The sequence below is a fragment of the Linepithema humile genome, chromosome 3, assembly GCF_040581485.1.
Source record: "Linepithema humile isolate Giens D197 chromosome 3, Lhum_UNIL_v1.0, whole genome shotgun sequence".
Lineage (NCBI taxonomy): Eukaryota > Metazoa > Arthropoda > Insecta > Hymenoptera > Formicidae > Linepithema > Linepithema humile.
The window spans coordinates 21,140,887-21,152,993 of record NC_090130.1 but is presented as its reverse complement, the minus strand read 5'-3'; the positions used below and the strand labels follow the sequence as shown (position 1 = coordinate 21,152,993).

General features: G+C 45.2%; 1 protein-coding gene and 1 long non-coding RNA gene across 14 annotated transcripts in view; one reads left to right on the top strand and one right to left on the bottom strand.

The window, feature by feature from the left end:
- LOC105668686 (uncharacterized) overlaps nucleotides 1-12,107 on the bottom strand; it is a 181,078-nt gene that overhangs the window by 17,249 nt on the left and 151,722 nt on the right. For 6 of the 13 annotated variants that reach the window (XR_010889502.1, XR_010889500.1, XR_001100149.2 and 3 more), the window contains one exon: nucleotides 6,045-6,709. The exons of 1 other annotated variant lie outside the window; for it this stretch is intronic. The gene's annotated coding sequence lies outside the window, so the exon portion shown is untranslated. Of the gene's footprint in view, nucleotides 1-6,032; nucleotides 6,710-11,974; nucleotides 12,089-12,107 lie in introns of those variants that run through there. 6 more of the 13 variants (XM_067352648.1, XM_067352647.1, XR_010889503.1 and 3 more) reach the window with 6 other exon arrangements.
- The window catches only part of LOC105668687 (uncharacterized), a 195,054-nt gene that overhangs the window by 125,976 nt on the left and 56,971 nt on the right, over nucleotides 1-12,107 (top strand). The window contains exon 4 of the long non-coding RNA XR_010889508.1: nucleotides 4,968-5,016. This is a non-coding gene — a long non-coding RNA (uncharacterized lncRNA). The remainder of the gene's footprint in view (nucleotides 1-4,967; nucleotides 5,017-12,107) is intronic.

The following is a 12,107-nucleotide window of genomic DNA, read 5'->3' as shown; positions in this document are numbered from 1 at the left end:
GGGAACGATGGGAGAGCGAACGAGAGAGAGAACGTACGTGAATGCATGTGCGCGTGTCACTTCGCGAGAAGCGAGAGAGGGAGTGAGAGGCGATTCGGGGCGGCGGGACAGAGAAGGCGCGCACGGGGGAGGCTGCGAAGGGAGGAGGAGAGATGTCGACCGCGCAGCTACCGGAAATCCCTCCGCAGCGGAGTACAGCAGTCCGCTCGGTGGTCGTGCCCTGCCAGACTGCAGACGGGAAGTGGCCGAGGTGTGGCCGCGGAGTTGAATTATTACAAGCTGCCCCGCCATTCATACAGGATGCATGCCCCGGCCGGTGCCCGTAAATCTTCAACGCTACGTCAGCCCTCGACTTCGCGCGCCGCCTGCTGCCGGCTGATGTTATTATCGTTGGCTTAAGCGCGAATTGAATAACGCGCGTTCGGGGCGCACTGACGAGGGGTTAAGTGATTTTCACCCCATTAGTCGCGACACGTTGCCCGGCTCGCCGGACGGAGAGAGCGGTAGTCTTCGCGCTCCGCCGTGCTTATCCACCTAGTTTAGCAGTGTCTATGAAGGATAAGATTGATTCGCGTCATAAGAAACTTTCATAAACAAGTCATTAGTCAGAAGATGGATGATTAGTCTCGTCGATCAATTTAACGACGTACCGGCGTTGTGTGTAATCAGTTTTTCACTGTACGCATCGGGTACAATTTTAATTGCGCCAAAGATTATTATATAATTCGTATTTAATTATCGAGAACCGAAGAAATCTCCAAGATTGTGAAACTGCGTGATATTTACTCGGAATACTTAAGAACGGTACTTCAACAAATAACACTGTTTTTACATTCAGATGAATTATTTTTATTCATTTTATCACATACATTTTTATTCGTTTAGTACATCAATCTTTTACTCTGTCGCCATAAATTATACTCTGTCGCCTTTGACGCATCAAGTCATACGTTATGCTCGCTCCAATTTCGGGGCTAATGGTCAACGCTAAATGCAGGTCACATTATGCAACTTAACAGCGCTTATGCACCTCGCTCATAGCCCCAACCGAATTACTTGGATCCATAACGGTTGCGGAATTAGCTTACATTACGGCCATACTTCGCGATCTAACGGTCCTTTATAACCGGAGCACTAATGGGCGATTATGAAATTGGCGATTAGCTACACCGACTGACCGTAATCGACTCCATAGAATTGTTCCGTCTTGGCACAAAGACAGCAACGGCACTAACATTTAGCAAGTTTGCTCCTACTCGGCGCACAACGATATTTCAAACACAATTCCGTTTTCCTTCGCGATCACGTGGGTAGCGTATGAAATAACATATGAACAGATGTTGCTTTACGATTAAAAGTGTGTTACTTGAATTGAATCAGATTGCCACACCTTTGCATTTGCATTCGATAACGCGTGTTTCAAGTGGATCGATGAAAGGCTTTTAATTTGCACTCGGTTGATTCCTTTCAATTTACGCCGCACAATGAGACAATGTGCGCGAAATATAAACAACGTATTGCTACGGTACATGAATTGCGGTTTGACAATATAATTGCTACATTTGTAAATATTTGACATGAATAAAAATTTAGTACATAAATTATGATGAAATGCGCTATATATACGCGCGCGATCGATATATTATTTTGTATCGCAAATTACATTGTGTTTTCACATTTCTCAAAATGAGTGACGATTCACCAACAGCATTTTCACCATTTACAAAATCAATATTTACGACAAGAAAAACAGATATACGCCATGAACATTTATAATTAATAAAATTTCTATAATTAATAATAAATGCCATAAATGTTTAACCATTGGAAATGCATTAAATTCAAGCATGAATGTTAATTGAATCACGACGCGCCCGTCGTCACTAAGCATCACGCCGCGATCGGCTCGATTCCGGATATCAATAAACGTGCAAATATCGACAAACGGTAAGAGCCACGGGAATACCTTTGAAGGAGCTGGTCGGAGAACGAATCGACTTAGGCAGATTCCAGCAATCTAACAAGAAATACCATACAATCACGAGTCCGGTCATTGGAGAAGTAGGTGGGAGAACCGTGCTTGGATGCCGAGCACGTATCGACAGCCTGGTCACCGCGCGCTCAATGGCAACCCCAAATAGAAAGAAAGGTGAAAGACGTTTTTTCCTCTCCCGCCCCCCGATCGCCCGTTCAATCCTCTTGCCCACGCCCGCGCCCTTGCAGGGAACACTTTTACAACGGTCAGCGCTCTCTGATGCTCGAACAAATCTCACCGACGACTCCTCGCATGCAGTCCAATTTAACTAAATCCTTTCCGCTTTTCCTCGCCGATGGGGAAGACCGGGCGAAGATTGGGGGGGGGGAGGGTGAGAGCAAGAGGGTGGGAGAGGGGAAACCCATACGTGAAGATAAGATTGGAAAAGTTGTATGAGGGGCAACTTTAACGGCTATATAACCATTACAGTGCCGATAAAGTGGAATCTAGTGTCTTAACGGTCTGGAACGAAATTCCGGATATAGCGTCGTATATTCCAATGGAGTTAAACACGACGTTCAGATACCGGTCGTCTGCCTGCCGCTGTGAGGAGTATACACGCTGGTTTATTGACCAATCGATCTTTGAGAAATGGTCAGAATAACTTCCACCTATCTATCCTGCTCCGCGCGCGCTTATGAATCCGTCCGTAAACAGGAATAACGGAGTGAGCTGTGTCGTGAATAAGAGAATTTCACAGATACACTCCGTATTTTATATTAACAGTCGCATTTCGTGAATATAAAATTGCATTCCGAAAGCTTAGAATAATTTATATTCGTGCTGAACGACCGTTTGCTACAATGACGAAATTATTTGCACAAATAAAATTTACAATTATTTTTTTAACTTCTTAACTGGAACAGTTTGATTCGATATTACAATTTTACTTCAAATTAAATACACGTGCGATAAATCGAGATCCTTGTGGCAATATGTGCGCGTGGAAAACAGATTGATAACATATGTTACACCAGAGACAAGAAGCAGTAATTTCAAATTATAACGCGAATGTTGTTGATGCAAATATAAGGATCGCTGGTAGACGATAATACATGTTTGTGCTGCAGGCTACGTTTGCCATAACTCACCTACAGGACTGACAGCTTGCATAATACCCGCGAAATTGGTTTTATAAGACGACGCCAAGCACTGCTTCACAACAATGCCATAAACGCTCCGGGTAAATTACGACTCAGTGGCGTAACAACGTCGGCGGAAAGAATATCGGGGAAAAAATAGCGAGCGGTGCAAAAGCCTCGTATTTTTGCCAAAAAAACAACTTTAATTATTAAAACTTATCGATGTTTACATATCGATATTAAAAATGTAGCGATACGAAATATATATATATATATATATATATATATTCGTATATTTGCAGAAAGATCATTTTTATTGAAATGAATCCGTTAAATATTTTCACGTTGCGTAAAATACGCGTGGAATATTTCACATAAAAAAATATGTCGAAGTTCACGAAATATAGGAGTACGTTTCGAGAGCTTTGTTGGATGTATAGTTGATCGATATAACGTTGCATACGACACAGGAAATTGAATATCCTTCATACGGACAGCCATCATTTATGGATGTATGAACCCTTACATTGATACCTGTGAAATGATTGATGCTATATTTAATATTAACTTTTCACACGCCTTCCCTTTTTTCTAACACGTTTATAAATAGCAGTGCTTTTGCAACCGTGATATTTTCGTAAAATTGATATAGTGACAACCAAAATGGAACGCAATAACAATAACTTCAACGCTTTACGACCACAAAGCAATTTTTTTAATATTCCACATATAGTAAATCATAAAAATAGCAGTAAACATTAACTTGAATCATGAAGAAAATTTTTTCTTATGAATCTTTAAATGCTAGAAGAAAAACAAGTTATCGGTATTTATTAAAAATGGATTATTCCATGAGGTCGATATATTTTGGGAAAAGCGTAGGCGCAAAGCATCTCTGACAAATGGAGACAGTATAACTCGACGCGAATGAAAACGTGAGAGAATGTCTCATACACAAGGAACTTCGCCATTCGCTGAGTTATAATCTCTCATATCATTGTTTTATGGCAGGATCATAAACAATTCAGATGCACAGGACTGCCGCCCGCGGGAGTAAGCAGCCTGCGCCGCCTGTGATTTACCGAAAGCCGTAAATTTTTTAACTTACTGCGGATTAGATAGCACCATCTGAATGTAAATTCATCGTGACAAAATTGTGTCAGATACAGTCGCTGGCAAAAACGTCCGCGGCGTCGAACGATTCGCTCACTACGCCACTGCACGATTTGCATAAGATAAATACCTACGGAGCGAGTATGCCATCCATCTCGGTGCCCGCGGCCTAATTTTATTCCTACCGCAGATCTTTTTATGCGCTTCGATTCATAACTCCTTGTTTCTTCGCAAAACGAGGATATGAATTTTCATAATTTTACATATTGCACAAACGTGCGCCGGACAGTGCCGCACACGTTTGCCGATAAGTATCGTTAAATTTGAACGAACGACGTGATTTCGCGTCCACTTAAAGTTCCGCTTTGTAAATGACATTGTACGATGTGAATAATCAGCACAAAATATTTTGGCACACAGAAAAACACCGGCGCGTAGGTAATAAACTCCCGCCGCCGTCGCCGCCGATCGATTCGCATCTCTCCAATCTCCCGAATAAAATTACGTTTACGTATCACTTATATAAAATGGACCCGTAACACCCATTCGCCCCTCGATCATATTTCAATCTTGACGGTTCACCGAGCGGTAGCATTCGATCTCGTTTCTGTGCCATTTGCCGCGCGCAAACGATCGCCATAAAGCACCTCGCGAGAGTCGACGCGCTGAAAAAAAGTCACGTCCACTTTCACGGTACACGAAAACGGACACGACTGATCTCTTTCTTTCCTTTCCAGGTTCCCTCTCTGTCTCGGCCGTCTGGCTTTCGAAGATCGCTACGACGCAGTAAGTAGCGGCCATAATCTTGGTGTATGCGAGCGAGCATCGTTGTAAGTCCGCCTGTAAACGGCCGAATTATTCAAATGTTCGCACCCGCTAGTACCGAGCGTTACTGTAGCGACGACGACAAGTGGTGCGCAAGCGGCCAAGCCAGCCGCGTAACTCCCGCCAGGCGTTCCGCGTTCCACGACGACGATAAATTGACGTCGATATCGCGGCCAATTTCCAGAATGCGTTTAAGATGTAGTCACGTTAGCGCTCGTGCGAAGGAGAGTGTGTAGGGGGAATTTCACGAGTACGAAGAGGCACGCGATCGTGCGGTTAAAAATGCCATTATCTTGCGCGAATAATACGAAATGTGTCCATCCTGTACGTGAGCGCGTGGAGAGAAAAGCAATTCTGCATATGTATGTCGTTGAGAAACAACAGAGAACTGACTTTCGTGAAATTTAAGAAAAAAACGGACGATTATAAACTTACGAAAGCGAGGAGTACTTGTTGGGCAAGCGACGAAGTGAAATTTTGTCGGCGAATACGATAATCAACAAATTTGAAAAACGCCAGCGGTGATTACAATTCGACTGTAAACGGTCGGAGAGAGAGAGAGAGAGAGAGAGAGAGAGAGAAGCTTTTAGAAGCGAAAGAGTAAGAGGTGAAGGTAGAAAAGGTAGTTAAGTGGCGCGGAGCGGGAGGCCAGCGGTGATTTACTGCGGCACGTCGTGCGCCAGATTACCCCCGCAACCCTTACAACGCGAGCCACCTAACTCCCCGACTGAAAGTTGACGGAGAAACCAGCGCCCGCGGCCACCCACGTCGCAATAAACGAGCCAATTAATATTGCTTCCCCTCTTGCACTTGCTACTGCCCTTGACGGTTCGCTGGATCATCCCTGTGCGTGGGTGAATAATGCACAAACGTCGCCTAGACGAAGGATCGTGGTTACCCGCCATTACCGAGCGTGAAAATTCTGCGGCCAAGCTGCGTAGATTAGTGGGACAGAATAAATAGAGGAAAAGATCTCGCTTATATATGGTCTTCATTATTTAAATTTATTTACAAATAAGAGCAAGCCATTTACATCTGGAAATTGTTATTATTCACGATAAATCAGAGTTTGTAGTAAAAAGAAAATTTTTCAAAAACTCTGATAGATCAATGCGAATTGATTTGCAAATTTATTTGCAAATGAAAGCAAACAATTTGAGAATTGTTATCATTTGTCATAAATCAGAGTTTGTAGTGAAAAGTTTTGTCAAATTATTAGATCAAAATGAGTAAATTTATTTATCAATAAAAGTGAGTAATTTGTATATTGGAGAATTGTTATTATTTTCGATAAATCAGAACTCTTGCAGTAAAAAGGAAATTTTCCAAAATTGTGAAATCGATATGAGTAAATTTATTTGCAAATAAGAGCAATTTGTATATTTAGGAATTGTCATTATTTTCGACAAATCAGAGCTTGTAGTGAAAACGAAATGTTTCAAAATTGCGAAATCAATACGAGTAAATAAAGACTGACAAACTTGATAATGTAGCAGATGCTTCTAGTAAATAATTTTCTAAAAGATTACATTGTCATCACATTGTCAAAAATCGCTCCAGGTTCGTTAAGGTTTTTGATACGCGCTCATAAAAGCTTTCGGGCATGTTTTACATGCAGGAGGTCTTTGTTCGGCGTGTCTTCGTAAGTCTCGCCCTGAAACATAAAGGAAATGATTAACGAGCAAGCCCACCCTCCTTCATTTTCACGCCGTTTGTTCTCTCCCTCGATATTTACGAACTCTTGCCATAATATATGGCCGTACGTCGTATACGTGCGTAGACTTATGGTCAGTCATGTAACTTCCATATGGAAGTTTTAATATAACAGTAAATGATTGTCGAAGCGTTCAAAAGTGGCGCACAATTCTTGATAATTCAGAAACATGTTTTTGTAACGTGAAACTGACATCTGACGTATAACGATATACGAATACGACGAGTACGAATTATATTATAGCAAAAAAGAAAGCGCGAAAGAGTTGTTATGTTACAAATTAAAACGTAGAGCATTCAGAGATGTGGATGATTAAAATATAAATGCGAAATTATATAACGCACACAGGTTCCGCGCCGCATTTATAATTTTTTTCCAATACTCATGCTTACACATTAACGTCGTACCATCTCATGTGTTTTGTATGCACGCCGACAGCCGTCACATTTGAAATGTAAAATGATGGATTGTCGTGATGTTAATCAACGTGGATAAATATAGAGCGGCAGTTCCGTCTAACCCCCCCCCCCCCTCCTCTCCTCCTTCCCGTCTCTCGGTCGGGGAAAAAAGGGACGTCCAACTTCATTTACCTTCTCACGAAGTTCATAACGATGCCGACATTTGTCAAAAAGCACGTTACGCGCCGGCGAAAACGTGGCAGCCGCGACGATGTTAGCAACCGCCATCAGTCGCGCGGCGTTGTTTTAATGCCCGCGTGATTCTGCGCGCCGTGGCTCTGCGTGATGAGGCCTCCTAATAACCAGTCGCTCACACGTCTGCCTGCCACCCTTTCCGCCCGCTCCGACGGCACCAACGTCACCCCTCGCCCGGCTACACCGCCAACACTGACTGCCGACCCCCTTCACGGCGAGCTGCGAAACTGTGGCATGTCGGCTTCGCATCAATCTTGTTAAATTACCCGCCCGGCCAGGAGTCGTTCTCTCGCTCGTGGATTGATAAATTGCCCGGTCCCGTCTTCCGCAGACACGTAACGCTCGACGTCGCGACCTCGAGGTAGGGAATGGCGAGGGACGCCCGTTACCAAAATGCGTCGGGGAAAATCAAATTAACGTGTGCGGCGCTTCGCTTTCTGACAACGCGGATCCACTCGGCGCGCCGTGCCTCTGCCCGGCTGTCCTTCAACGGTTTCGGCAAGCGTGAATAGAACGGTGAACCGTGGTATGGAGCGCAGTGACAGGTCGTGGTTTTCAAGATGACTTTTTGCCGCCGATGACTGACGCGAATTGGATTTTCACTTCGCGTCGTATTTTCCCAGCCAACTTATCATTTATAAAATATTATTCATAAAGATGCGCGAATAAAGTGTAATTGTGACTAATTTAACTGCGCGCTTCGACAGACAAATTACGATCGTAATTAAAATGAAATGACATTCACATTTATTTGAAGAGAGACGATCCTTTCAATTTTACGATGAAATCAAATATTAATTTGCGTCTAATTTTTGAGATATCGAGCGATGAAATGATAACGCGATGCTTTTTCGCTCGCTAACGATTCGCGGGAGGGTTGGTCGTAATGAACACGGCGTGGAAGAGAGCGTCCGGTATCAGTCGTAACCTCTTACCAAGTGCCGTCTTACCGTCGGCAGACGCTATTCCTTTTACCTATTGCCAGCGTGTCCCACCTCCACCTATCCCCATTTCGAAGCCACGCTATCGCCTTCAGTCGCCGCGATGAAGATAACTATCGGCTCGTTACACCTCCCGAGCATCGCGGCGAACGTGTTGTAACCAGGACCAAGTACCACCTAGTCGGATCACGGGATGAGATAGAAAGAAGGCCAACTAAGCCATCGCTGATAGCGTCTCTAAGCTTGTGGACCTGGCTACCCGGCAAACACCACTGGCTAATGGCGGGTCCGCGGCTTTAGCGCGACAACGCGACCATGTTGAGTCGGACCAAGGTAATCCTTACATATGGCCGAGAGATTCCACGGGATTAGGAAGGCGCGAAGCCATTGTGCTTGTTTCCTCCCGCCGCGTTGAGTGCCCTTCTAATATCCGGCGCGCAGTTCGACCGGTCGGTCGGTCGCCAAACGATTTGGCGAATATTCACTTTTCAGGCCGAGCGGCGGAGCGTTGAAATACTCCGCTAATCGCTGCGATATTTACCCGCTCAAGTTTACAATCTTGAGAGCGCCTAACTCATGTTTTATGTGAAATCTCTAATCAGGATAATATTCCTGACATATAAGCGCCCGTTGTTCGCAGGCGCGATCATCGCCGTTCTTTACATTCGACGAAGAGGTGCTCGTAAAGATCAAGATGGATCGGATGGTGAGATAATGTTAATCCGGTCTCTTGTTTCGCGAAGATTCGTGGGAAGAGCCTTTGCCGAGTAAACCGAGACGCGATATGAGGTAACTCAAGTCTCGCAATATCGATGCGCTGCTTAACGAATAAAACAGGAGATGACTCACCCCAGTCCGTAGGACAGACTTTTCAAGACAAGGCGCGTGGAGTGTTGAGTATACACGGCGCTTGTACAATCCTCGCATACGCGATGCCAATTCTACATCATACGCCGTGTTTCCAATCGCCGCGAGTGGTGTAATAACAGTTTTTATTTTAAATTATACGGTAAAGATGGGCGTGCGCATCGATCCGAATTCAAATATATGCGTCGTGTGTAAAACCGGCTGGAAAACGCCTCGTGAAAACATCTTGAATCGCGCGCGGAAGGAATACCTCGAGGAAAGGAATATTGCGGAGGACATAAATTTCGCATATGGCTGATGGAAGAATCAAGTGGTAGGTACAATGTATCGCGGCAGGAGTATACTCCGCCGGGCTTTGAATGATAAATGGCCTTCAGTGGACTGGCTAATGAGTCGGCTAGACTGACTTATACGACTGCGCGCTGGATTTTCCACCGCGAAGGACTCCGGGCTCCGTGCGCTACCGGGTGAGGTGACGCTCGCGGGAGTAGCCGTCGTATCATCGTTACGGGCGCTCATTATTCAAACTTACCGCGTTCCATCTATCTCAGTTTTACATCGCGGCAGGATGTGAGCTGCGTGACGATGTCGGCGGCTCGGAATCCCCCGGCATGCATTATTCACAGTTTCATATTGAAATTGCACGAGGGGCACGCCGCTGCCTGCGCGAGGAAATGGAAACGCATTTTATCTCTCGCCTCGGCGACAGCCCGTCAAAGCCGCGCCACGTGACAGACGGCCTTGTTTCCACCTACAAATCTACCTGACGTTTCGCCGGTCGCGCTACCGAAAAGCCACAGCCAGAGAGAGAAGAGAGAGAACGAACGCGGAGTTTGACTGATGCAGTTTGCGGAGGATACAAATCATCATAACTTAATTGATTGCCACGGACGAATGACGATGTTTTTATTTCGTCGCTCTTGTGCGTTTTACGTCAAAAAGATACGGCAGATAGAAACTAGAAAATGAATAACACGATTTCGGTAAATATGACGCCGAAGAAACTAGAAATAAGCACAAATTTACGAATGCAGCGTCGCGCGGTTATAAATGTCGAGATGAACAGCCACAATAGATTGATCAAATAATGCTCTCCGGGAGATGAACGATGTTCCTCAAACCGGTAGACAAAATAATATTCCTCGCTTGCTTCGGTAATGAGATGCACATAAAAATCGCCGCGATAAATAGGCTCGCCAATCTCACATGCGATTGCGCAATGCCATCGGTCATTCCTTGGTCCTACGGTGACGTACATCCATTAGCTCTAGTGTCTCCCTAGTGACGTAACGCCAAGGTGCGTCCCCATACCTGTTTCGAATAATGCACGCTGCGAACAATGACGTGCGGTGATGTATGTGGGTTACGGGTCGAGCAGCTGTTGCTCTCGACAACTGGTTCCTCACACTCCCGTGGGCGCTCACAATGTCACAATGACGTGTGAGCACTTGTGACAGCATCGTGTGGGTACTACATACTACATTGGAGTTTGTATTACAAGCGCTCGGCTGCACGCAAGGGTGGTGCGACTCTTGACGCTCGCTATACAACATGCGCGCCGCGCGCGCATTTCCAAAATATAGCCCGAAGCGAACGAGCGTGATTAGCTACTTTTATGTGCGCGTTCGACTGCGTACAAGCGTTTCTCAAACAGGATTAAAAAATGCTGACTAATGCAACGCGACTGCTGAATGTAGCATTGCGGTAGCTCTCTCTCTCTCTCTCTCTCTGCGAGAGAGATTTATAGATTCTTACAATATTAAATTAAAATCTGCAAAAAAGGAGCGGTACAATCGGATATATGTAAAAAGAAAGAGGAAAGAGAAATTTATTCCTCTGTGAAGAAATTAATATTGTCGACGACATACGCGCTCGGAACTCTTGTTCACTCTCGCCATCAAGATGCATATTAATCTTACCACTACCACCACATATACCGCGATCCCAGACGATAAGTAGTCCAATTTGGCAAGACACGTCACGTGAAACCATCCATGTCGAACTTAGCGCACACTATGCTTTGTAAAGCCTCAGCAGCTTCGCCCTTCTCGACACCGCCGTTGCACAGGCTGTGCAGCGGGCTTCGTATTCGCTGGCTATCGAGTCTGGATCACGTCACGTCGCGTCGGATCGCGTTACGCTCTCGACACTGATCGGAGATTAGCGCCGCCAAACCCCTGCCACGGGTGTTCTCTCGCTTCAATCCGCACTTCGCCCCCTACTCCCGCGATGCTACCTACCTACCTACCTACCTACCTACCTACCCTACACACCATCCCTCGGATTGCATTCAAATCACGCACAAAGAGCTCAACTTGAGAGCTCCTCTCGTAACCGCACTAGTGCCGCACCTATCTGACAGCCGCATCTAACGGATTTTTAACGACCTTTTGTTGGCGAAAAAAAGAATGCGTATAAGCTTCCGATAGTTGGTCGGGTGCCGCCCCGTGAACGAGACAACGCACGGAAAGCGATGATCAGATAGCGCCGGGGCATGACGTACCTTTTGCCGTATCCTCCTTCGGTAAATCCCCGCGTAAGAGGGAAAATAAATATTCCACAGATTATCCCCCGTCGTTCCTAATTTTTTAATCAGGACTACCGTGAAATTAAAATCATGATTTATCGGCGGAGAAAGCACAATTTATTTCTCGGTCGTTACGTTCGAAATATCTATGACAGCTAACGGTATTGGCTGAAATGGACGACAGTCGTGCAATCGCCGTAACTAATTAACATAAAGCTCGCGCGCTCACAAAAGTAATCTCTCTCGAAACGGTCGAGCTATCAATTATCCGATAGGCCGTAAGCGACAATCGGCAGCTCTTGAAAACCGATGGTGGTAATCTAATCTAAAACTGTGGAAGAACACCTTTG